General features: G+C 41.7%; 1 long non-coding RNA gene across 29 annotated transcripts in view; it reads left to right on the forward strand.

Moving 5' to 3' along the window:
- LOC103346136 (uncharacterized) overlaps positions 1-27,479 on the forward strand; it is a 331,605-nt gene that overhangs the window by 134,554 nt on the left and 169,572 nt on the right. For 23 of the 29 annotated variants that reach the window (XR_011381017.1, XR_011381009.1, XR_011381008.1 and 20 more), the window contains one exon: positions 1,905-2,048. This is a non-coding gene — a long non-coding RNA (uncharacterized lncRNA). Of the gene's footprint in view, positions 1-1,904; positions 27,082-27,479 lie in introns of those variants that run through there. The other 6 variants (XR_011381019.1, XR_011381016.1, XR_011381007.1 and 3 more) reach the window with 2 other exon arrangements.

Raw genomic sequence — 27,479 nt, forward strand, 5'->3', positions numbered from 1 at the left:
TGTGCACATCACAAAATTTATTATTTAGAAAGTGGAAGTTGAAAAAGAAAATGGAAGATACTCCTCAGTTCTGTTTGGAGATGTCCGAAGCACTGTTGACAGTTTGGTGTGCTCTCTTACAGATGCTTTTCCTCCCTTAAATTGTGTGTGTGTGTGTGGGTGTGGGTGTGGGTGTATTGTGTGTGTACAGTGCTCACATGCACATAGAAATGACTTTGTGCAGAACTGTGCTCTTAATAGGATAGTTTCCATCTTTCTTTTTATACTTGACAGTATAGTAAACTATAAACCTTATAAACACAATAAACATAGATCATTTTATACATATAGACATTATAAACACATAGATCTAATTCTCTTCAATGACTGTATAAGATTACATTGTATTCCAACATAAGGGGTTGCTATTTTGTGTGATAATTCTGATTTTTTTTGAGAGGCAGAGTGGACAGTGAGAGAGAGAGACAGAAAGGTTTTCCCTTTGCCGTTGGTTCACCCTCCAATGGCCGCCGCGGCCGGTGCACCACGCTGATCCGATGGCAGGAGCCGGGTACTTATCCTGGTCTCCTATGGGGTGCAGGGCCCAAGTACTTGGGCCATCCTCCACTGCACTCCCTGGCCACAGCAGAGAGCTGGCCTGGAAGAGGGGCAACCGGGACAGAATCCGGCACCCCGACCGGGACTAGAACCCGGTGTGCCGGCGCCGCAATGCGGAGGATTAGCTTACTGAGCCGCGGCACCGGCCGATAATTCTGATTTTTCACCATTAAAATAATGCGGCAGTGATCAACCTGGAATGTGCATACTTGAGCATCCCTGGAACTGTTTTGATGACCTGTGTTATTGGAGAATTGCTAAGACAAGAACAGTCCTGTTTAAAATTTTCCTAGGTCCTTCAACATTATTCCGCAGGGTTGCATCCATCTAGACTTCCACAAACAGTGAGGTAAATTTCCTGTGCTTTCCATCAACACCGGGAGTAAAGCATTGTTGGTCAGTGTACATGGTGCTTAACGTGGAATCTGGTGTTTTCTTACTTACATAGGTTATGATTTCCAACTATCGCCAAGAGGTAAACACTAGAGTTAGGTTTAGGCTGTGGTTCTTGCTGGTATGCCTCTGTTTTAAATTTCATCTCACATCAGCTTGGCATCAAGATTTCCAGCTTTCCAAAGCTGGCCACACATTTAAAGCAAGTGTCTCAACCAGTTGTTAGAGGAAAAGATACAGCAGTGGTAACGATGATGCTAAATGAATATGATATCTGACACCTCATCACCTAGTTGAAATATCTTTGTGTTTACTTGTTTTCTGGAATAAAAATAATTCAGGCTTATCGAAACTATACATTTTCATTCCTTCCACAAATGAGACAATCTAGTTTCTGACTCACTGGGCTTCTAAAATTCTGTGGGTAGGGGCTAGTGTTGTGGTGCAGTGGGTTAAGCCATCACCTGTAATGCCAGCATCCCACCCTTGTTTTCTTTCTGTAATCCAGTAGTTGAAAAACAGCCACCACTCCCAATGCATGAGTCCTATAAAAGCAATTTCACTTTATTTGAACACTCTAAGGAGAAAAAGCAGATGAGTATGTATTGTACCTAAAGAGAAAAACTCTGTCAAATTTTAAATCGAATGGTGGAATAAATTCCATGACAAAAGTGAAGCAAACAATTGACCTGTGGCCCCACTGCGCTGGTGCCTGGCTTCACTGCCTACTGGGGACAGACAGCAGGAGCCCAGGAGAAGCCTGGAGCCACACCCCTGCGCGGGCTTGGTCTTTGTTTTTTGATTGGTTGGAGCCTGCAGGTAATCCAACCAGAATTGATGTATGCTGTTGAATACCGAGTTTATAAAAGGGGTGCTCAGTGCTGCTGTTTCCCTTTTCTCTTCTTGGTGTCCAGCGCCGTGGAGCTCTTCATTGGAGCATGTGCTAAGCCCTGGCCCTAAGAACAAGGAGGTGAGCAGCCGAGAGCAACACCTGCAGGAAGGGCCGGGCTGCCGGTAGTAGATTCAACAGGACCCTCAGGTTTGTCCATCCTCGCCTGGTGAGTCTTCTTGAAATGTTTGTGCATATCATACGCCGGTCCTGGACACAGGCAGGGGACACTTGGGCCTTTAGGAGCCATTGGGAAGGAAGAATAAATTGTATGTTATAAATTGAATACTGTATTTTATATGATAACCTTTTATTATATATTATAAATTTCATATCATATGTTCTAAATAGATTTTAAATTGTATATTGTAAACCATATATGTGCTCGGAGGTATCACAGACAGTTCCAGGAGGTGTGAGCCTACCTGGCTGAATTCTGATGCCAGGATGGGTGAACCAGCAGGTGCCCGCAGGTGAGTCATCTTCTTATAGGTGGGCAATTAAGATGCCCAGCAACTGTGTTGATTTCCAGGTCTCTTGTTTTATTTTCTGGATTTATAGTTCTACTTAGTGGATAGGAGCTGAGAAAGTGGATCTGGTCATCCAGGAAGGAAGTTCCTGCTCACAGGCTTTGCTTCCTGTTTTTCCTAATTTGCTAAGATAGTTTCTCTCAGTTTGCATTGAAGGTTCTCCAACACAGCAGTAATAACTTTGACTGCTAAACCCAAAAAGATGGTTGTACATTGTTGTCATTGCCCCACTGAATTCTAATTCTGCCTCTGTGATATCCAGTGTTTCCCTAATTTTATGAAAAAGTTCCTGAGGAATACATTGTTGTATTGTGTTAATGAGTGTGGTTATCTGGGAAGACATATCATGTAAAATTTACATATCCCAGTCATACTATTGCATTAACTAGGAATATGGGGACTCCGTTTATCATCAGAGGATGGCACCGAAATTTTGAGTGGGTAGCATTACTTCCTAAGTATATTTGTTTCAGGTATAAAACTATAAGGTTCTGAATAACTCAATACAGGTTCTTTTTACTTCTAAATTCGATTTTGAAATACTGAAATCATTCGGATTATGATATTTGTAGACCATTTTTAGGTCTGAGAAGGCAGGGGCATTGTTTCTGGGCAGTATCCACTCTGGTTGCCGTGTAATTGGTTCTAAACCATCGGTTGGTGAATTGAAATCCCTGTTTGTCCTGTGTTTTAAACAACACAAAATTTCAAAATCCTTAGGTATTGTGTTTTGTGGTTTGGTTCTTACAGTATGTGGTGAATTAAGTCTCCCTTCCTTCTGGTTAGCAGTTACTCGTGTTGACATCCCAGGATCATTCCTTGATCCTCATCTTATGAGATGCTGACCAGTGACTACTCCGAAACAGCCCCTTGGTGCACGTCCTCGTGGATGTTCCAGTTTCCTCAGTATCCACTCTTGGTGTTCCTGTTAGTGCTGATTGTTCAAATCCAGAAGTTGAAATGACCCCATGTTCAGTCTATGTGTTTGTTCTCACTGGTCTTCTCATCCTAGGCAGCCTTATCTCTGTACCATGTTTCAGGAAGGTCTTGGCTCTTTCTCTCATCGTTAGCTTGACCTATTTATATTGCCCATGGTTTTCTCGTGTTGGTTATTTTCAAACTTGATTCCTTGATTCCATAATTTGCCCTCACACACAACAAACCAAGAAAAATCTGTTCTTTTGTTTTCTCATGCTCCCAGTCCACAGATGTTCTCTGATAACAATCACCAGGCATCTCAAAGGCTGTCTGGTCCCTACACCCTTCTCAAAGCCACATGAATATGTGATTCTTTTGCTTTTCACTTTTGCGTCTCAGTTCTGTCACCTTTTCTACAAACCTCTGTTCCTGTGACTACCATGAAACTTTAGCATCTCCCACAAAAAGCCTAGGCTAGCAACTACTAGTGCACTACTAATAAGAAGTTAAAATATAGAAACTTTGTGAGGAAATTCCAGAATTAGAGTGGTTTATGCCAAACATCTTAAGATGCTTTTCCTCTGCTTAACTAAAGTCATATCTATGGGGAAAAACTAGGTGAAAAGTTTTCTACAAACAATGCCTTTGTTACCTCTATACAATTGTGTTTGTGAGTTATGTAGGCCTCTATAATTACGTATGGGGAAACTAAAACTGTGACTTGCAGTTCAGTATTGCAAATATTATAAAGCTTTCTACTGAAGTGCTGTAGTGAGAGAACAGGCATGGAGTCCAGGAAATCCTTCAATGAATTGGTATATGTGTAGTTTTCAGAGTGCTGCTTTCAAAGACATTTAAACCTTGTAAACATTTTCATACATATGATGTTAAATTTGAAAGTGCTGCCTCAGCAAACACTGAGCTCTATGTGATTGATAACTCCTCCTACACTAATGGATCACCTTGCTTGATTTCCCCACCTGATTACTATGGAAGATGACATGTGAGTGTCAAATGGGGAAAGAAAGGTTTTTCTTAAAGATTTATTTATTTGAAAGGCAGAGCTACAGAGAGGCAGGGGGCAGAGAGAGAAAAAGAGAGAGGTCTTTGATCTGCTGGTTCACTCCCCATAAGGCCGCAATGGCTGGAGCTGAGCTGATATGTAGCCAGGAGCCCGGAGCTGCTTCTGGGTCTCTCTGTGGGTGCAGGAGCCCAAGCACTTTGGCCATCTTCCACTTTCCTAGGCTATATCACAGAGCTGGATCAGAAGTGGAGCAGTGGGGACTCAAACCAGTGCTCTTATGAGATGCCGGCACTACAGGCAGAAGCTTTTCCTGCTATGCCGCAGTGCCGTCCCCAAGAGATATTCTTGTAGTAGACTAATGTTCATGGTGTATAGCCCTCTGCTCTGTGCAGGTAGAATTTGAGTAATTCTTGGCAGACCCTAAATTTTTGAGGTACATAGAGATAATATGATAAATGTAATGGGACCCACAGTTTTCTGGTAAAATACTTCATGATATCTACTGGGGTCCTGCCATTTATGAAAATGGGTTCTAAAGCAACCTGATCAGTGAAGACGTTGCCACCTATTGATCCAGTGAAGCAAGTGCAGCGTGAGCACCTCTGACCCTGGCAGAGGCTGCAGCCCCTGGTGACTAAGATGCCGTAGGCCTGTACTGCTACTCATTCCACGGGGAAGGCCCTGCCATACTGCTGTGAGCATCCTGGTTTAATATTTTGGTATTGCCATGTTTTGCTTTGTTCTTCAACTTAAATACATGATATCTCCATTTGGTTCGTTTATGTCCTCTTGCAGTTTTCACAGCTAAATTTCTTTTTTTAATAATTTTTATTTATACAGAGGTGAACAGATATCATGTATTTCATAGACACAGATTGAGGAGTATAGTGATACTTCACCTTTCCCTCCTCTCCCCAGCATGCTGCCCTCCTCCCTCCTTCCTTTCCTGTGATTACAAAATAAGCTGAAAGAATGTCATTGTGAAAACTATAGGAAAGTGTAAATTCTAAAACTTGACAGAACTAACTCCATAAGGTGTAGCTCCTGGTAGGAACTGAAAAATGCAGATTGGGCTGTTTAAAAATTGTCATGCATTTCAATATGGAAACCCTAGGAATTTAGATTGAGTTTAGGTGAGAAACTACCATGGTGCCTCCCCAAAGGTGTGTTCTCAAAACATAATGTGCCCACACCCAACTATTGCTTTGAACCAAGGGCCATTGTGGTCACCAGTGATGGGAAATGGAAGGCATTTTAGGGCAGTGAGCCTGAGGACTGTGACCAAGACCTGTCCCGGTGAGTCAGTGAGAGATCAAACTATGCATGAGCCCCCTGGCTCCAAGCCCCAGCACTTGCCCCATCTTCCTATCAGCCTTCATTTACAAAGTACAGATTCAAGTGAAATCCAGCAAGAATTTGGACAGCAGAGAGCGTACTCTTTTTCGTTGGGTCCAGTTGCCGTGTCACTGGTGACATGCTGATGAAGCAGGCCCTGCGTTTTCAGTTCCATGGTTTAATTGGGCGAATTCTCAACCTGCTTGTAATATGTAACTGTGTTACATGCATATAGGAATGTACACCCATCGGTGGGAGAATACCATATGGTAATTTATAATTCTAATTTCACTTCTCACTTTCCTGGTTTCCTTCAGATATACTAACTTTTATTTTCTATTTCTGAGTTTTCAGTCTGAGGGAGGTGAGGTGACAGTGTAATGTGTTACTTGGATATTGTCTTAAATATTCTCTTGATAGAAATCCTGAATCTTTATTTTCAAGATATAAACCGCCTGAAATTTAGTTTAGTCAAGTTCATGAATGTTTTTCTTAAGATTTATTTATTTGAAAGTCAGAGTTACACAGAGAGAGAAGGAGAGGCGGAGGGAGAGAGAGAGGTCTTTCATCTGCTGGATCACTCCCCAGTTGGCCGCAATGGCCAGAACTCTGCTGATCCGCAGCCAGGAGCCAAGAGGTTCTTCCAAGTCTCCCACGTGGGTGCGAGGGCCCAAGGACTTGGGCCATCCTTTACTGCTTTCCCAGTCCATAGCAGAAAGCTGGATTGGAAGTGGAGCAGCCGGGACTTGAACCGATGCCCATATGGGATACCGGCACTGCATTTGGTGGCCTCACCTACTACGCCACAGTGCCAGCCAGCCCCAATCATGAATGTTTTAAAACTCATTTCTTTCCCATGAAGCCTACCAAAACCCCACAATATTAACCTAAGTTCCTTAATTTTTATTTGCATTTTAAGTATAGGAACCTATTTTTGCATGTTTTATTTTTCCAGCCTTATTACAATACAACCGAGAAACAAAAATTGTATATATTCAAGGCATGCAATGTGTGTTTCGATATGAGTCTGATCTTTACATTGCATTTTCACACAAACTTTTCGACTCTCCTGGTACTTACCATACACTATGAAAGGGGTAGTGCAATGAAGCTACTTAACAAAGTTATCACTCCTATAGTGTTTTTAAAATTTTTAAATTTTATTTATGTATGTATTTTCCCAGAAGATTTATTTGAAAGGCAGGGTCCAGCGCCATGGCTCACTTGGTTAATCCTCTGCCTGCAGTGCCGGCATCCCATATGGGTGCCGGGTTCGAGTCCCGGTTGCTCCTCTTCCAGTCCAGCTCTCTGCTGTGGCCCGGGATGGTGGAGGATGGCCCAAGTGCCTGGGCACCTGAACCCGCGTGGGAGACCAGGAGGAAGGACCTGACTCCTGGCTTTGGATCAGTGCAGCGCCAGCTCTAGGGGCCATTTGGGGAGTGAACCAACAGAAGAAAGACCTTTCTCTCTGTCTTTCTCTCACTGTATAACTACCTGTCAAAAAAAAAAAAAAAAAAAAAAAAAAAAAAAAAAAGAAAGGCAGGCAGCAGGGAAAGAGAGTAAGATAGAGTGAGAGAGAGGATGAGGGATATCTCATCTCATGCATTATTTCACTCCTCAAATGTCCTCAGTGGCAGGGCTGGACCCCAGGTCTCCCACTTTGGCACAGTGGCCCAAGCCGTTGGGACATCTTCTAGTGCTTTGCCAGGCACATTAGCAGGGAGGTGAATGGGAAGTGGAGCAGCTGGGACTCGGTCTGGTGCCCATAGGGGATGCTGGCCGTCTAGGTGGAGGCTTAAGCTTTTACACCCCAGCTCCAGCACCATAACCATATATTTGTATCTTGTGACTAACATCTCTTCATTTTTCCTGCTCTCTGTGTTAGTTTGACTTTTGTATATTTCACATGTAAGTGTGATCATGTAGTATTTCTTATTTCTGTGTCTTGTTTCACTCATTGTAATGTCCTGTAGTTCCATACTTTTGGATCCATCTTGTGACAAGTAGTAGTATTTCCTTTGTTTTTAAGGTTTGGCGAGGATTCCACTGTGTGTGTATCCCAGTTTTCCTTATGGGTCCATCAACAAAGATTTGGGTTATTTCCATATCGTGGAATTGTGAATGATGCTGAAGTGAATGTGGGGGTGCAGACAGTTCTTTGAGATGGTGGTTTTCTTTTGGATTCATGGCTAATAAAGGTTGTTCCTTTTTTAATTTCATTTGAGGAACTTCCATATTGCTTTTCATAATGGCTGGCACAATTTACATTCCCTCCACTAGTGTGTGTTCTGTTTTCTCTACATTGTGCCCAATACTTGTTATCTTTTAACTTTTTAATAGTAGCCATTTAACAGATATAATAACCATTGTCATCTTGATTTGCATTTTGCTGATGATAGCAATGTTCAGAACTTTTTCACATACCCTCAGGGTACATTGTATGTCTTTGTTGGAAAACATTGATTCAGTCCTTTGTCCTTTTTAAATTGTATTCTTTGCTGCTTAGTGGTATGCCTTCCTTGTATTATTCCCTTGATCACACATCCAGTTTGCTAATATTTCCTCCTATCCATTGGTGTGCCTTTTCATTTCACTGATCTTTGCTTTACTAGTTTGTTGGGGTTTCATTTCCTTACATTTGCTTTTGCTCTCTGTGCTTTAGTTGTTAGCACATAAGCAACCACTCTTGAGGCTGATGTCAAGGACTTTTCTACTTTATAAGTTGTAAGTGTTCAGATCTTCTGTATGGACTTTCAGTTCATTTTGAGCTGATTTTAATATGTGGTGTAACAGTGATACAGTTTCAGTTTTGGACATGTGGTTATCCAGGTTGCTTCTGCCTCAGATGTGGGCCTTTACGTCCAGTGACTGCATGTTTGGTAACCCTGGTGGGCCAGGGTCCCCAGTGTCTTCAGTTGGATCCATTAAACCAGATGCTGTGGCTGGAGTTGGGCAGGAGCTTGGCATGTGTAGTGATTTGGGAGTAGGAGACCATGCAGTGATGGGGTCAAGATAGGGGACTGTGGCCTCCTCGTCTGGAAGCCAGGGCTATATGAGGGTGTGTCAGACAGTTTTTTGAAGGGTAGACATTTGGCATGGTGGGAAAGACAATGCTCAGGATACCAGTGGCAGCCAGTGATGGCTTAAGTAGTTGGATTCTTGCTACCACATTGGAGACCATCTTCCAGCTTCAGCCTGGGTCAGATCAGCCCTGAGTATTTTGGACATTTGGGTAATGAACTACTAGATGGGTGGTATCTTCTCTCTCTCTCTCTCTCTCTCTCTCTCTCTCTCTCTCTTTCTCTCTCTCTCTCTCTCTCCTCCCCCCTCCCCCTTATTGTTTCTCCGTGTTTTGCTTTTGAAACCAATTGCAATATTAAAACTAGGTGGAAAAAATGGTTTACGGATGATTATCCCAGTAGCCTTAGATTACTGAGTCATTTCCTAGGATCATGCAGGGGGATGTGTGTAGCTCACAGTAATCTGTTATCTTTTATTAGAAAATGAAATAAAGGAGCCCAAGGCTCTGTCCATAAAATAATGCCAAAGATTAATGTAGATTTGATCAGTACAAATTTTATATGAGTATTGAAATGTCACACTAGCCCATAAATTTGTACAACTCTTGTGGATGAAATTTAAGGAAAAATACCAACATGTTACTTGGTGTATAAAGTTAAGGGGTTTTAAATGATTAATGTCACAACTAATATTATGGTATTTGAAAATGGTTAATTAATACAAGCAAAAACATAACCTGTAAATAACTGAACTGTTCTTTTCTTGTCATGCTCAGTCGAAGGGCTACCTGGCTGTGTTTAAGTTGGTGATGGATATTTATTTTAGATTGTTTCCTTTAATAAACTAAAATGGTAGTATGTTTTCATGTGTGTATGTGAAATTGAACAGCATCAGAGCAATACAATGAATATGAGATAAGCTTTTTCATATTTGGGATTTTATTGGTTTTTGAGAATCACTACAGAGACATTTTAATTTGTACACTATTCTTAACAAACCAGAAATTAAAAAAGTGAGGGCTTGTCATTCTTTTTAAATCTTTTATTTTTGAAATAGTGTATTTTTAAATTTACCTCATAAGAGCTTTATATTCCATTCAATAAAGAGTTCATCTATTAAGGAAGAATATAGGCAAGGGCAATAAAAGTAATCAAACAAAAAAAGTCCTATCTTTATGATCAGTTATGAACTTAAACTGATCACTTTAACTAGTAAGATGGCATTAAGTGTCAAAGAGATCACAGCACTCTGGCCTCAGAATCAGCCCTTAAGGCATTCGGATTAGGCTGAAGAGCCCATGAGAGTGTTTTTAGGCATGGAAAGTCAAGACACCCTGGCCAAAAAACAAACAAACAAAACAAACAAACAAAATAAACAAAGAAAAAACAACCAAAAACAAAAAACCTAAGCGAAAGATCTCTGGGAGTGAGATCCCAGTGGAAAGAATGGGCCATCAAAGAAGGAGGTACCTTTCTCTGAAGTGAGGAGAGGACTTCCACTTTGACTATGACCTTGTCTAAATAAGATCAGAGTTGGCGAACTCAAAAGGCTTCCATAGCCTTGGCAACTCATGAGAAGAGCCTGGGGTGATTACTGACACCATAAACAAGAGTGTGAATCGTTAAGTCAACAACAGGATTCACTGTGCACTTACTCCCCACGTAGGATCTGTGTCCTTAATGTGTTGTCCAATGTGAATTAATGCTATAACTAGTACTCAAACAGTATTTCACACTTTGTGTTTCTGTGTGGGTGCAAACTGATGAAATCTTTACTTAATATATACTAAATCGATCTCCTGTATATAAAGACAATTGAAAATGAATCTTGATGTGAATGGAATGGAAGAAGGAACAGGAGATGGGAGGGTTGTGGGTGGGAGGGAAGTTATGGGAGGAAAAAGCCACTGTAATCCAAAAGCTGTACTTTGGAAATTTATATTTATTAAATAAAAGTTACCAAAAAAAGGATCACCTAAATAAGACGAAGTGTCTGCTGATAGTAATAGATAGGAAAAAAAAAAAAAAAAAGCCGGCTAATCCTCCGCCTAGCGGCGCTGGCACACCGGGTTCTAGTCCCGGTCGGGGCGCCGGATTCTGTCCCGGGTGCCCCTCTTCCAGGCCGGCTCTCTGCTGTGGCCAGGGAGTGCAGTGGAGGATGGCCCAAGTATTTGGGCCCTGCACCCCATGGGAGACCAGGAGCACCTGGCTCCTGCCTTCAGATCAGCGCAGTGCGCCGGCCACAGTGCACCGGCCGTGGTGGCCATTGGAAGGTGAACCAATGGCAAAGGAAGACCTTTCTCTCTGTCTTTCTCTCTCTCTCTCACTGTCCACTCTGCCTGTCAAAAAAAAAAAGTAATAGAATTAAAAAGGAGACAATGATCCAACATGGGAACCAAGCCACACAGCAGACTCCTAGAATGACAACTACCCTAAACAGTGCTCTGGCCTCAGAATCAGCCCTTAAGGCATTCGAATCTGGCTAAAAAGCCCATGAGAGCATTTCAAGCATGGAAAGACAAGAAAGACACTGTGGCAAAAAATCACCCACATGAAAGGTCTCTAAGAGTGAGATCCCAGGGAAAGAAAGGGCCGCCAAAGAGGTCAGTACCTTTCTCTGAAGGGAGGAGGGAACTTCCACTTTGATTATGGCCTTGTCTAAATAATGTTGGAATTTGTGGACTCGAGGCTTCCATAGCCTTGGCAGCTCATGACCAGGAGCCTAGGGTGATCACTGATGTCAAATAGAAGAGTGTCAATTGTTAAATCAACAACAGGTATCACGGTGCACTTGCTCCCCATGTAGGACCTCTGTCCTTAATGTGTTGTACTAGGAGAATTAATGGTAAAACTAGTCTTCAATCAGTACTTTAAAGTTTGTGTGTCTGTGTGGGTGCAGTCTGTTGAAATCTTTACTTAGTATAGAATTGATCTTCTGTATATAAAGATCATTAAAAATGAATCTCAATGAAGAATGGGATGGAAGAGGGGGTAGGAGTTGGGATGGTTTGCGGGTTGGAGGGTGGGTATGGGGGGAAGAACTGCTGTAATCCAAAAGTTGTACTTATGAGATTTATGTTTATTAAATCAAAGGTTTCTATAAAAATGACTACTACACTAATACACAGTAAATTTTAAAATGATCATGAATTATTAAAATTATACTAGTATATCATCCTTAAGAATTTGTTTGATAAAGATATAAAAGAAAGTTGAACAAAACTATATTTGCAGCAATACTGATATACACAGGCATTAACTTTTTTTCTGTTTTTCTTTTGTTGTTGTTGCCTGATTTCTTTTTTCGTAAAAGAAAATTTTAGCTCTCATTATATAAAGGAGAACATCTAATATTTGTCTTTCTGTATCAGGATAATTTCACTGAGCATGAAGTCCTCCAGTTGCAATGATTTTGATACTAATAACAGGCTTTCAGTTTTTATAGTACTGTAATATTCAGTTCTACATAGATGCATCCAGTTTTGCCAGCACCACTTACTGAATAGATGATACTTTTTTCCATTGTATAGTCTGGGCACTTCCATGAAAAATCAATTGTCTCTACCTGTTTGGATTGATGAATTAATTAATTAAATTCCACTATCATGCTGCCTTGATTGCTATAGCTTTGTAGTTAGTTTTGAAGGCAGGCATTCTGATGCCTCCAAGTTGATTGTTTTTTAAATTTTGCTCAGGATAATTTTGGCTATTCTTGATATTTTGTGATTTCTTAGGGAATTTAGGATTATTTTCTCATTCTGTAAAAAATGTCATTGGTGTCTGATAGGAATTTCATTTATTTTGTAGGTTGCTTTAATTAATACAGGTATTTTAATTATACTAATTCTTCCAATCCATGAGCAAGTTATATTTTTCCATTTTGGGAGTCCTTGATGATTCATTTCTTCAACATTTTAGAATTATCATTGTAGATATCTTTCACTTATTTGGTTACATTGATTCCTAAATGTTTTATTTTTGTCTCTATTGTGTATGGGATTACTTTTTAGATTTCATTTTTGGCAAGTTGGTTGCTAGCATATAAAAAGCTACTGCTTTTGTATGTTGATTTTGTAACCTGTAACTTTACTGAATTGGTTTTTCATCTTGAACCATTTTTTGGTGGAGTGTTTAGATTTTTCCATGCACAACATCATGTATTCTACAATGTTGTTGAATCCAGTTATTGTTAACAGTTGTGTTGAGGAATATTTAATGTGATAAATATAAGAGCATGTCAAAAAGGCTTAAAGTTTATCGGTGGAAAATTTCTCTGTCATTTGCCGTATGGGAAATAGTACCTGGTAGACTTGTGGACTGACGTTGTTAATGGAGTGCATGGGTTCACCCATTGGTTTATCACTGGTTTCTGTGTCCCCCACAGACTCCCAGTGAGACAGTGAGGCTTCTTGAGGTTGTGTGCAGAGTGTTGCTGGCAGCCCCGTATAAGTAACATGGTCTCATGAGATCATTTCAGACATTTGTACCTCCACCTGGGTAATGCAGAGTCTTGTATGCTGCGGGATGGTGAGTCTGGATGCACCAGATGACTGCTGGCTGCTCCTCACATGCTGCCAAGTACCACCCAGGACATGGTTAAGAAAGTAGATGCCTTGTCTGCAACCGTCTCAGGTGGTGAAGTTCTGTATCTCAGACACCAAGGAAGTCCACACAGATGTATATACACCTTGCTGTGGATGGAGATACAAAGCCTGCCCAAAGACTGGACAGGAACAGATTGAGAAGGGCAACCTTGCTGTGTTCCTGACAGGAAGTAGCCTACAAATCACGGGGCAACAGACTTGGCAGCTGGCAGCTGTCACTGAACCACATCAAGATCCTGTCCAGCTTGTCTGGAAAGCACAAACAGATGGCATCATGTTTGCACAGAGGGTGAACATAAACGTTTTCTACTGCAGTGGGTGTCCAGATCATGTTAAACACCACACTACAGCAGGAGCCTCTGTATTTCAATGGACGTGTACAATTAAGAATAAAAGAGAGCTGTTAGGCATTCTTCAGTGAGCATGTGCAAGCCACCACCCCTGAATGGCAAAGCTGCCCCTAGGACAGTCCCAACCAAGCTACCTTGGCCCCAGTGGAATTATTTATTCACTTACTTAAGCGTTAGTCATTATGTTTCATTGAAAGACAAGAAAACAGATTTCCCACTGGTTGGATCACTCCACTTGAGTGGCAAGGGCCCAAATATCTGAGCCATCTTGTGTTTCCCAGGGTAAGCAGAAGCAGGAACCTGGATGTGAATGCATGACAGGTATTGATCCTAGATACTTTGTGATGGGATGCTGGCACCAAAAATGATGTCTTTAATTGCCATGCCAAATACAATGTATTGATGCCTTTATATACTAATTATTAGAATGGCAGTGTGAGATAGAGATGCTTCCATCTGTTGGCCTCACCCCCAAAGCCTGCAGACATTATTGGAAGGGCTAGGCCAAAGTCAGAAGCCAAGAACTCCATCCAGTTCTCTCACATTGGTGGAAGAGACCTAAGTGACTGACCCAATGCCTGCTATCCATCAGAGTGTACATTAGCAGGAAACCTGACTGCAGGAAGATTATGCTGAAATCCAGGCGCTCTGATATGGGACGTGGGTAACCCAAATGACATCTTAACAACTCTGTCACAGTTCCTTGGCTATTGTTACATTTTAATGATTTTTTATTTGGAAAAAAAATATTAGTGAGGGAACGACATAGAGATATCATCCCAACCACTACCTCACTCTCCAAATGGCTGCAACAGCTACAGATTAGCCAAGGTGAAGCCAGGAGCAGGAACTCCATCTTCTTTTCCAACATGGGTTGCAGAGTCCTGAGATCTTCAGGCATCACCTACTGTCTATCCATGCACCTTAGGAGGAAGCTGGAGTGGAAGCATAGTAGCTGGGGCATGCCCCAGCACTACAATATAAAACGGAAGCATTGTTAGCTGTGCCACAACATCAGCATTCCCATTGTTACTTGTAAAAGCAGTCCCACCACAGGACCGAGCAAAACTTCTGGCCCTGTTGGCGGCAACTTCAGAAGTTTATCAACCTACGCAAACCCTAAGCACCCTGGGAAATACGAAGGCAGACACGTAGAGTGTTCACAGCCAGAGTTTGCTTCAGCATCTCCCTGCAGTCCAGTGCTGTGTAATCAGATGTGGTGCGCTCTCTGACTTCCTGTGATACATGTTGTGACCTATTCTGAACATCGTCAACAAAGTCAGTGGCTTCGCAGGCTGCACTGCTGCCTACTGGCTCATTTCAGGCAAGTCTCATGAGTTTCTGGACACCACTGAGGCCCTTCTAGACAGAGAGAAGACCACCAGACATTCAACCATGGTGGGATTCTTGTGCACACTAGCGGTAAGCAATCATCACCAGGCATCTTTGTGGATGACAATCACCATGTATTAGGGTCACATTATAGAGCCTTATGGATCATCAGGCACTAACTCCTATGGCATTGTGATCATTCCCCAGTAAAGTGCATCAGTCATTATTCATTGACAGACTATGAAGAGGACATGCCCTTGGGTCGACTGCCATGGTCAGCATCAAGACAGGACCCAACCTCTTCCTATGAGTCCTTGTGTTGCTTCTGCCTACCTCTCAGCTATCATTTCTGTTCCTTGGCATGGACAGCCTAAGACTTCTGTTCTTCACCTAGATCAATCCCAAGTCTTTTGTACTGATGCGGCATGGACACTTAACACACATCCCTATATTGTCAACACCCTAAAATATAACTCAAGAAGGACAAGTGGGGAATCGACATAGCTGTCCATGATAGAGTATAAGTATTCTTTGAAATACATTGAGTCATCTATTAACTCACCCATCAAGCACCTTCTCCAAGCTGGCGGATAGGAATGGAGGCATCCCGCAGGTTACCACCACCTCAAGAAGGTCATGCTTCGCTTTGAATTTGCCTTACTTGATATTATCAGACTGCCCCTGATAATTTTGCCATTATTGCTGTGGCAAGAACTGTATGTGTCTTGTGGAGATTTGGCACCATTTACTTTATTTTGTAAAGATTTTATTTATTTATATGAAAGTCAGAGTTATAGAGAGAGAGGAGGGGCAGAAAGAGAGAATTGACTGGAATGGCCGGATCTGCACCGATCCGAAGGCAGGATCAGGAGGTTCCTTAGGTCTCCCCCTTGGGTGCAGGGGCCCAAGGACTTGGGCCATCTTCTACTGCTTTCCCAGGCCATAGCAGAGAGCTGGTTGGGAATTGGAGCAGGGGATCTCAAACTGACGCCCATATGAGATGCTTATGCTGTAGGCCAAGGCGTTAATCCGCTATACGATAGCACCAGCCCCACCATTTCCTTTTAATTTGAAGGCCAACAATGCACCTTTATGAGACTTCCAGTCGACTGCCTCTGTGGTCCTCCAGGGCTCGTGGTCTGTGTTAACAGGATCTTGTTGGCCTTCAGTTGTCTCCTAGCATCCACCTGTGACACTATGTTGAGGACATCGTTTCAACTGATAATCAAGAGGAGGAGGAAAAATGGGCCTCAATCATCAGCAACTGACTTCTTGACCAAGTGGGTATGGACCTTAGTTCCATATGAGATGAGAGCTTGCAACCTCAAATTTTTGGTCTATATTTTGAACAAGGATTTCAGACAAATTCCTCAACAAATCCACATATATCTGCTTTTCCTCACTGATTCAGTTTCAACCAGGGAAGCCCAGCACATTTTCAGTTTCTGATAACACCAACTTCCTCACCTCTAAAGAACCCTAAGATTCATCTGTCTCACCAGCCACCCACAAGGATGCACCTTGGTCAGGCATACTTCCAAGGAAAAAGCTAAGGATTACTCTATGGCTAGTTTTTGGTTCTGAGGGCCCCATGGGTAAAGGATTTCAAGTTAGCTTTGCGCTTGTAGTGACACTACTGTTTGACTCAGAGAGTTTGGACTACCTCCCTCAGCATCATGAGCTGGGCCCTGGCCTCCAGCCTCTGAGAATCTCTTGTTAAATGGGAGTGGTATTTGCAGAGGCCAGACAAACCCACACCCTGAGGAGTCTGTGTCCTTACGAGGATGTCAGCCTCTGACACTTCGTCTATTTGCAGAGCCCCCATCAGTCATCTCACATCAGATACCTCCTTCCAGATACCGGGGTAGTGTCATGTGTCTCAGGGGGCAGAACTTGTGATCATCCTACTTGTCGTCGAGCAGTCCACTCTCACTCAAGGCCATCTTGAAATTCACATGTCCACCAATTCTTGGGACAACACCAATTCCTAATGACTTTGTGTGCCCTCAAACTGGACAGTCCTTACCCTTACTTTGGAGTTCCTCCTTTGGTGGGTCACTGTTGATATCTGTGCTACTGGCCTAACCTCACTGAGCAACTCAGCTATTTTGATTGCCAAAATTCTACTGCCTTTTAATGTAGCAAAACTGCATTTTATATTATCTACCTCCTTGCTTTCATAGAGGAGCCTCCCAGGCATATATGATTTAGGACTTAATAGGCCTATCAACTTGGATTTCAGCTTGTAGCTTTCCTATTGTATCCAAGTCAGTTGTGGAAGTCCCCCAGGAATGCCTGCTGTACAGACAAAACTGTCATTCCTGCTTCTCGCGTGATTGCATTTGGAGTGGTGGTAACATGATCTGCCCAGAGGTCAGGACCTCGCAGGCCACTGTGCCAGTCCAGGCACTACACCTATGGCAGGCCTTGAGCCTTGCACTCTGAAGACATGACCCCCCCAGGAAGAAGCACCTTAGCAAGGCCAACCAGAGCCATGAGGACCAACAAGTTATGAAACTGCCTTGATTGCAGCCCAGGGCCCCTTGCAGCCATAAATTCAGTGCATTGGGGAGGTTGGCTGACTGTGAGTCAGGAGATTGCAAAGACCCAGGACTGACTATAGATACACTCAGCTGTTTCCCTCAAGGGAAGGGTTTGAAAGGGAAGGTCTGCGCACTGGGTTTCTTAAGGAGTGAAATTCAGATTCATGGACTCCCTACTAGAGCGGTGATAAATATGGTGAGATCTGCAGGATCCAGACTCAAGTTTCATGATCCTGGCAAAGTCGATTGATATATCCCTAGCTAGAGGAACATCCTCCAACACTGCGAAGCCTATGGGGTTGATGCAGGCCCAGGAGGAAGGCACCACGTCTTACAACTTGTGGCCAGGTCCAGGGAGGCCCCTCACTTGGATCTCCATTCCTTTTATCTCAGTTTTGCATTAGAGAGTCCCCCCGCCCATGCTTTGATTGCATCTCTGTGACATAAGAACTCTTGACTGCAAAGAGGGATAGTTTGAGTTCTTCCTTCCCAATTTGTATCCCTTTAATTTCTTTTTCTTGCCTAATAGCTCTGGCTAGAACTTCCAGAACTATATTGAATAGCAGTGGTGAGAGTGGACATCCCTGTCTGGTACCAGATCTCAGTGGAAATGCTTCCAACTTTTCCCCATTCAATAGTATGTTGGCTGTGGGTTTTTCATCGATTGCTTTGATTGTATTGAGGAATGTTCCTTCCAAACCCAGTTTGCTTAGAGTTTTCATCATGAAATGGTGTTGTATTTTATAAATGCTTTCTCGGCGTCTATTGAGATAATCATATGGTTTTTCTTCTGCAGTCTGTTAATGTGGTGTATCACATTGATTGTCTTGCGCACATTAAACCATCCCTGCATACCAGGGATAAATCCCACTTGGTCTGGGTGGATGATCTTTCTGATGTGTTGTTGCATTGTATTGGCGAGAATTTTATTGAGGACTTTTGCATCTATGTTCATCAGGGATATTGGTCTGTAATTCTCTTTCAATGCTGCATCTTTTTCTGGCTTAGGAATTAAGGTGATGCTGGCTTCATAGAAGGAATTTGGGAGGACTCCCTCTTCTTCGATTGTTCTGAATAGTTTGAGAAGAATTGGAGTCAGTTCTTCTTTAAATGTCTGGTAGAATTCAGCAGTGAATCCATCTGGTCCTGGACTTTTCTTTGTTGGGAGGGCCTTTATTACTGTTTCAATTTCTGTCTCAGTTATGGGTCTGTTTAGGTTTTCGATGTCTTCCTGGTTCAATTTAGGTAAGTTGCATGTGTCCAGGAATCTATCCATTTCTGATAGGTTTCCCTGTTTGCTGGCATACAAGTCCTTGTAGTAATTTCTGATGATTCTTTTTATTTCTGTGGTGTCTGTTGTTACATTTCCTTTTTCATCTCTGACTTTATTGATTTGGGTCTTTTCTCTTCTTTTTTTAGTTAGTTGGGCCAATGGGGTGTCAATTTTGTTTATTTTTTCAAAAAACCAGCTCCTCGTTTGGCTGATTTTTTGTAATGTTTTTTGGATTCAATCCTGTTGATTTCTTCTCTGATTTTAATTATTTCTCTTCTCCTACTAGATTTGGGTCTGGTTTGCTGTAGGTTTTCTAGATCCTTGCGGTGAATTGAAAGCTCATCTATTTGGTGCCTTTCCAATTTCTTGATGTAGGCACCTATTGATATAAACTTTCCTCTTAGCACTGCTTTTGCTGCGTCCCATAAGTTTTGGTATGTTGTGCTGTTATCCTCATTTACTTCCAGAAAATTGTTGATTTCTCTTTTGATTTCTTCTATGACCCATTGTTCATTCAGGAGCATGTTGTTCAATCTCCATGTGTTTGCGTATGCTCTAGGGATTCCTGAGTTGCTAATTTCCAACTTCATTCCTTTATGGTCTGAGAAGCTGCATGGTATGATTCTAATTCTTTTGAATTTGCTGAGACTTGCTTTATGGCCTAGTATGTGGTCAATCCTAGAGAAGGTTCCATGTACTGCTGAGAAGAATGTAAACTTTTAGCTGTAGGACTGAAAGTTCTGTATATATCTGTTAGATCCATTTGGGCTATAGTGTCGTTTAAATCTACTGTATCCTTGTTGATCTTCTGTCCTGTTGATCTGTCTATTTCTGAGAGTGGAGTATTGAAGTCCCCCAGTACTATTGTATTGGGGTCTAAGTCTCCCTTTAAGTCCCTTAACAAATCTTTTAGATAAACTGGTGCCCTGTAGTTAGGTGCATATACATTGACAATTGTTATATCTTCTTGTTGTATTGATCCCTTAATCATTATATAGTGTCCCTCTTTGTCACTCTTAACAGTTTTTGTGGTAAAGTTTATGTTGTCCGATATTAAGATGGCTACGCCCGCTCTTTTTTCATTTCTGTTGGCATGGTATATCTTTTGCCAGCCTTTCACTTTCAGTCTGTATGGATCTTTGTTGGAAAGATGCATTTCTTGTAAGCAGCAAATAGATGGCTTTTGTTCCTTAACCCAATCAGCCAATCAGTGTCTTTTAACTGGACAGTTCAGGCCATTCACGTTCAATGTGACTAATGATAAGTGGTAACTTTGCCCTGCCATTTGCCAAAGATAAGTTCTAATATATGCTTTGAATTTCCTGTGATCTTTTGCTGTGAGGTTTCCTTCCTTTACCTTCTTTCATATTGATGACCGTGCTTCTGTTTTTCTGTGTGTAACACATCTCTAAGCATCTTTTGCAGGGCTGGACGAGTGGCAACAAATACTTTCAATTTCTGTTTGCTATGAAAAGTCCTTATTTCACCTTCATTCACAAATGATAGCTTTGCAGGATATAATATTCTGGGCTGGCAGTTGTTCTCTCTTAGTACCTGGGCTATATCTCGCCATTCCCTCCTAGCTTGTAGGGTTTCTGATGAGAAGTCAGCTGTGAGTCTGATTGGAGATCCTCTGAGAGTAATCTGACGTTTCTCTCTTGCACATTTTAGGATCTTTATGTTTCACTGTGGAGAGTTTAATTATAGCGTGTCGTGGTGAGGATCTCTTTTGGTCGTGTTTATTAGGGGTTCTGTGAGCTTCCTGTACTAGGATGTCTCTGTCCTTCTCCAAACCTGGGAAATTTTCTGCTAATATCTCACTAAAAAGGCCTTCTAATCCTTTCTCCCTCTCCATGCCTTCAGGAACTCCTAGAACCCGAATGTTGGGTTTTTTAATAGTATCCTGAAGATTCCTGACAATATGTTTTAGATTTCTAATTTCCTCTTCTTTTCTTTGGTCTGACTGTATCCTTTCCTGTTCTCTGTCTTCTAAGTCCGATATTCTCTCTTCTGCTTCACCCATTCTGTTTGTAAGGCTCTCTATTGTGTTTTTCATTTGATCTATTGAATTCTTCACTTCATTATGATTTCTCGTCACTATCACAGTTTCCTGTTGTACTAGTTGTTTTGTTTCATTTTGATTCCTCCTTAATATTTCATTTTCATGAGAGAGATTTTCTACCTTGTCCATTAAGGATTTCTGTAGTTCAAGAATTTGTTTTTGAGAACTTCTTAATGTTCTTATCAATTTTTTTGAGATCTGCTTCTTGCATTTCTTCTATCTCATCATCTTCATAATCTTGAATTGGGGTGTGTTTTTCATTTGGGGGCGTCATGGTGACTTCCTTGTTTCTATTATCTCGGTTTTTGCGTTTGTTATTTGGCATATTGGATATATTTGGTTTCTTCACTGTGGTGCTTTTTCTTGTGATACTATGACTCTAGATTAAGTGGACTGTCTGTTTTTGATGGAGCCTTAGAGGCTTGAGATGGGTGTGGCCTGAGAGCTCTGTTTGGTGTGCCAAAGGTGACACTCCCAGGTTAGGCATGGTAGATCTCTCTCTCTCTCTTTTCTTTTTTTGATTCAAAAGGGAAGTAATTCCGCACAGCTGAACGAAGTTGGAGGTAGTTAGCAGGCAAATGATATACCCACAGGAGCCAGAGATCAGCTCTTTCCCAAGGACCACACAGGGAATCTGTTCTGCCCTCAGGGTGGGCTCAAATTCTCCTTCAGTCTCCCACTGGGTTGCCAAAGTTATGGAATTGTAGCATCTCTGGAGAGTACTCACGTGAATTCTGTGAGTTCTCTCCCCCACTGTCTCTTTTTTCACAGTCTCAGTTCAGTAGCACCACAAATTTACTAGGTCCTAATCTCCTGTTCATTCGCCCCGCCCAGAGTCAGGTTTTTCTGCTAGGCTCAGGGCCGGTGCAGACCTGAGGTCACTCTGCTTATGACGTATGTCCAAGATGGCGCCTGCTCTTTGTCTTGCTCGCCCTTGAGAGGTGAGTGGAGAGAGAGAAACCCGTGTCCGTACCAGTCACCTTTTTTTTCTCTTTCTCTGTCTCTTCCAGTTAGCCTGGAGAACTTTCCCCCCCATCCCCGGGGGTCGTTCCCTCTAGTCTCCTCTCTCCGCTTGCCTGCCGGTGTCTCGGGCTATTGAGGTTCAGCTCACCTCACGTTCCAGCGCTGGTGTGTTGAGTCTGCCACTGGTGTCCCGAACTGTGGGCTCCCACACTCTCCACGCAGGTCCACTGTGAATCACGCATCCCGGAAGAGTTTCTTCTGCTGTTTCCTCCCCTACTCTTCCTTGAGTCTGCAGTATCTCCACTTTTATTAAACTGTCTCTCCCCAGACTATCAGTGTGCTCCCTTCCTATTCTGCCATCTTGCCTCCTCCCCTCGCAATTTTAATAATGATGAAATAAATAAATTTATTAAAAAAACAGGAAGCCATGAGGACAATAGACAGCCCATAAAAATGATAAGAGAGACACTAGGAAACCAAAATAAGTAAAAAAAAAAAAAGCAAGGAATCTAAACGCTGAAATGCTTGAGATATGATAAAAAATATATATAATTGCATGAATCACACCATCTGGCAGGAAGCCAGATAATAACAGACTGAAATTTTTTAAAAAATCCAAATAAAATGTACTATAGGAAAAAAAAATGAAAGAAACTCTGGCCTGGGCTGTCAGTCATTGTTAGTAGAAACAGAATTGATTTTATGCAGATTGTACCACCCAAAACTGGCCAAGGAAAAGTTTCTCTAGCATTCCTGATATTTTTTAAAATCAAAAAGAGAGGGAAACCCATTTTTAATAACTGTTAAATCCTTCTGTTATGCAAAAGGCTTAAATTTAACTTTCACAAATACATATACCAGAATTGTAGGTGTTCTCTGTGTATTTGAAGAAAAAATCTCAGATGTAGGGTGGCTTTTGTATTTAAGGTATGCTATGTCACATGTGTTGTTGTTGATGATAGATTAAATAAATTAATAAGTTGTAAGACAGCAACACATAAGGGGACCACCCCACAGCCATAGGCTAAGGGGGCTGTTAGGAAGTCAAAGAATAAAATAAAACTAGGAAAACAAAAGGTTAAATGCTTGAGCCATGATAAGAAAATAAGACCATATATCCAATTACATGATTCCACCTTCTGGCATGAAGCTAAAAAAATGACAGACCAAAATTTAAAAAGCAGCCAAAATAGAATATACCACGTGAAAATAAAAAAAAACAAAGAACTGTGGCCTGATATATAATTGAAGTTAGTAGCAACAGAACTGGATTTTTCCAGCTTGTACTACCCAAAACTGACCAATGAAAGGTTGTTCTACCATTTCTCACTTTTTAAAAGGAAAACAAGAAGCAAACTCATTTTCAGTGATCTTCTGTTTTTCAAAAGGCTTATATTTGACTTTACCCAGATACATATATCAGAAGTGTGGGTGTTCTCTGTACTTTTCTGAGAGTAAAAACTCAGTTGTAGGGTCTTTTTTTTAATATAAGTTATAATATGCCCCATATTTTGCTAGTGGTGAAAGATTTAATAAATAAATAAATAAATTTAGAAACAGGAACCCATGAGGTGAACAGCCAAAAACCAAATGATAAGGGACCCACCAGGAAGACAAAACAATTAAAAAAAAGCCAAGGAATGTAACAGGTGAAATGCTTAAGCCATGATAAAAAATAAATATCCAGGGGTCAGTGCTGTGGTATAGCTGGTAAAGCTGCCATCTGCAGTGCCAGTATCCCATATGGGTGCCAGTTAAAGTCCACAGGCTCCACTTCTGATCCAGCTCTCTGCTGTGGCCTGGGAGAGCAGTAGAATAATGGCTCAAGGCGTTGGGCCACTGCCCCCACATAGGAGACCCAGAAGAAACACCTGGCTCCTGGCTTCAGATTGGCACAGCTCCAGCCATTGCAGCCAATTGGGCATTGAACCAGCGGATGAAAGACCTCTTTTTCTTTCTCTCTGTGCCTCTCCTTTTTTCTCTGTGTAACTCTGACTTTCAAATAAATAATTCTTAAAAATATATGTATATTCAATTACATGCATTCCAAAATCCAGAGCGAAGACAAAAGTCAACAGATTGAAATTTTTGAAAATCCAAAATAAAATGTACTACATGAAAATTTAAAAAAAAATAAAGAAGCAAATAAACTGGCCTGGTCTATTAGCTGTGGTTAGTAGCAACAAAAGCTGTTTTATCCATTTTGTACCACCCAAAACCAACCAATGAAAAGTTGCTCTAGCATTCCTGATTTATTATTATTATTATTATTTGACATGCAGAGTGGACAGTGAGAGAGACAGAGAGAAAGGTCTTCCTTTTGCCATTGGTTCACCCTCCAGTGGTCGCCACGGCTGGCGTGCTGTGGCCGGCGCACCGCGCTGATCTGATGGCAGGAGCCAGGTGTTTCTCCTGGTCTCCCATGGGGTGCAGGACCCAAGCACTTGGGCCATCCTCCACTGTACTCCCGGGCCACAGCAGAGAGCTGGCCTGGAAGAGGGGCAACCGGGACATAATCCGGTGCCCCGACCGGCACTAGAACCCAGTGTGCCAGCGCCGCAAGGCAGAGGATTAGCCTAGTGAGCCACGGCGCTGGCCCCTGATTTATTTTAAGATTTTATTTATTTATTTGAGAGGTTAGGGTTACAGACAATGAGAGGGAGAGACAGAGAGAGAAAGGTCTTCCATCTGCTGGTTCATTCCCCAAATGGCTGCAATGGCCAGAGCTAAACTGATCCGAAGCTAGGAGCCAGGAGTTTCCTCTGGGTCTCCCACACAGGTGTGGGTTCCCAAGGACTTGGTCATCTTCTACTGCTTTCCCGGGACACAACAGAGAGCTGGATCAGAAGTGGAGCAGCCAGCACTAGAACCAGTGCCCTCATGGGATACTGGTGCCACAGGCAGAGGATTAATCTACAGCACCACAGAGCCAGCCTCTGTTTTTTTTTAAAGGAAACTGGTGGCAAACTCATTTTTAATATCTGTAAAAGCCTCCATTCTTTTTTTTTATTAGACAGGTAGAGTTATAGACAGTGAGAGAGAGAGACAGAGAAAGGTCTTCCTTCTGTTGGTTCACTCCCCAATGGGCGCCACGGCCATAGCTATGCCAGTCCAAAGCCAGGAGCCAGGTGCTTCCTCCTGGTCTCCCATGTGAGTGCAGGGCCCAAGCACTTGGGCCATCCTCCACTGCCCTCCCGGACCACAGTAGAGAGCTGGACTGAAAGAGGGGCAACCGGGACTAGAACCTGGTGCTCATATGAGATGCCAGTGCTGCAAGTGGAAGATTAACCATGGGAACCACAGCACGAACCCCAATCCTTCTATTCTGCAAAAGGCTTAAATTTAAGTTTTCTCAAATCAATATATCAGAATTGTAGGTCTTCTCCGTACTTCTCTATGCATAAAAGCTACATTCTATCCAAGGTACACTATGTTAAATATGTTGTTAGTGGTGACAGAATAAATAAATATATAGATTTAAAAGACAGAAATCCATCATATGAACAGCACATAGAAGAAGGATAAGGGAGCCACTAGGAAACCAAAATAATAAAAAAAAAACACCCTGAGATATCCAAAAGGTGATATGACTGGTTTTAACTAGTTTCTACCACCCAAAACCAGCCAATGGAAAGCTCCTCTAGCATTGCTAACTTTTTAAAAGGAATACCAGAGGCAAAATAATTTTAATAACCATAAAATCCTCTGTTCTGCGAAAGGCTTAAATTTAACATTTGCACATATCAGAAGTATAGATGTTCTCTGTATGTTTCTAAAAATAAAGTATCAGATGTGGAGTGTTTTTTGAATTTTAAGGTATACTACATGAAATGTGTTTGTCGCTCCCCCTCTTCATGGAGGAACGACACTAAACCCTGCCTAGGCTTCATATCCGAGTCACAGCACCATTATGTCGCTCCCCCTCTTCGCGGAGGAATGACACTAAACCCTGCATTGTTCTTTTGTCTGCTCGGCCCTCCCCGGGTTTGCTGCTGGTTCTTCCCGGGTTGGCTACCATCCCTTCCACCTCCGTGGAAGGGCGGTTCCCCCTGCCACTTTCCCCACTTCCGCGGGGGAGCGGCACACCGCCGGCCGGCTCTCTCGGGGGCTGCACAGGTGTTCCTTCAGATAGATGTTCCTGGTGCATGTTGTCTCTCTCCTCCTTTATAGTCCTCTTCCACCAAGCCCAACTCTGCTACCCACACGCCGAGTACGCTGCTCTCCTCCAATCAGGAGCAGGTCCTGCTGTTTATTGGTTGAACTGGAGGCAGCAGTGTAGAAGCTGTTTCCTCCTCTCCCAGCGCCATATTGTGGGAGAGCAGATGCATAAAATAAGTCTTAATTCGAGTAACAGTCTAGTCCGAGTTGCTCCCCACAGTGTTGTTTTTTATGAGAGAACAAATAAATAAATTTAAAAAACAGGAATCCATGAGGCAAACAGCCAATAGCCAAGGATAAAGGAGCCACTAAGAAACAAAAACAATAAAAAATGGAAGAATCCAAAAGGTGAAATTCCTCAGCCATGATTAAAAATGGACCATATATCCAATTACATGAATTCCACCATCCAGTGCAAAGCCAAAAAATAACAATAAAATTTTAAAAAATCAAAAACAAGAATTATACTACACAGATTTGTTAAAAACAGAAAAGAATGTAAGAAACTGGGGTTTGCTCTGTTAACCATTGTCAGTTGCAACAGAACTTGCATTATCCAGTTGGTACCATCCAAAACCAGCCATCGAAAGTTACTCTAGCATTCTTTATTTTTTTAAATGAAAACTGGAGCCAAACTAATATTTAATAAACATAAAATCATTTGTTCTGCAAATGCCTTTAGTTTAACTTTTCCCAAATACATATATCAGAAGTGTAGGTGTACTCTGTATTTTTACAAAAATGAAATCTCAGATATGGGATGAATTTTTGAATCTTAATTTATACTATGTCAAATATATTGTTGTTGATGACAGAATAAATAAAGAATTAAGTTAAAAAAAAAATAGAAATCCATGAGAAAACAGCCCATAGGCAAAGCATAAGGGAGCTGCTAAGAAGCCAAAACAATACAACAAAACTAGGACTCCAAATGGTAAAATGCATGAGACATGGTAAAAAAATAAAAGACCATATATCTAGTTACATGTATTTCACCATCTGGTTCATTGCCAAAAAATAACAAATTAAAATTGTAAAAAAGCCAAAATATAATGTGCCACAGAAAGTTAAAAAAAAAAAAAAAAACAACTATGGCCTGATCTGTAATCCTGGTGAGTAGCAACAGAACTGAATTTTTCTGGTTTGTACCACCCAAAACCAGCCAATGAAAAGTTGCTCTAGCATTCCTCAGTTTTTTAAAATAAAAACTGGAGGCAAACTCATTTTCAATAAGATCCTTTTGTTCTTCACAGGGCTTAAATTTAACTTTTCCCAAATACATACATCAGAAGTGTAGGTATTCCCTGTATTTCTGCAAGCATAAAATCTCCAATGTGAGAGTTTTTTTGGTGTCTAAAGGCTTACTCTGTCAAAGGTGTTGCTGTTTGTGACATAATAAATAAATAAATAAATAAATAAATAAATAAATAAATAAATTTATTATACAGAAAACCATGAGGGGAACAATCCATAGGCAAATGATAAAGC

This window comes from Oryctolagus cuniculus, chromosome 12, assembly GCF_964237555.1.
Source record: "Oryctolagus cuniculus chromosome 12, mOryCun1.1, whole genome shotgun sequence".
Taxonomy (NCBI): domain Eukaryota; kingdom Metazoa; phylum Chordata; class Mammalia; order Lagomorpha; family Leporidae; genus Oryctolagus; species Oryctolagus cuniculus.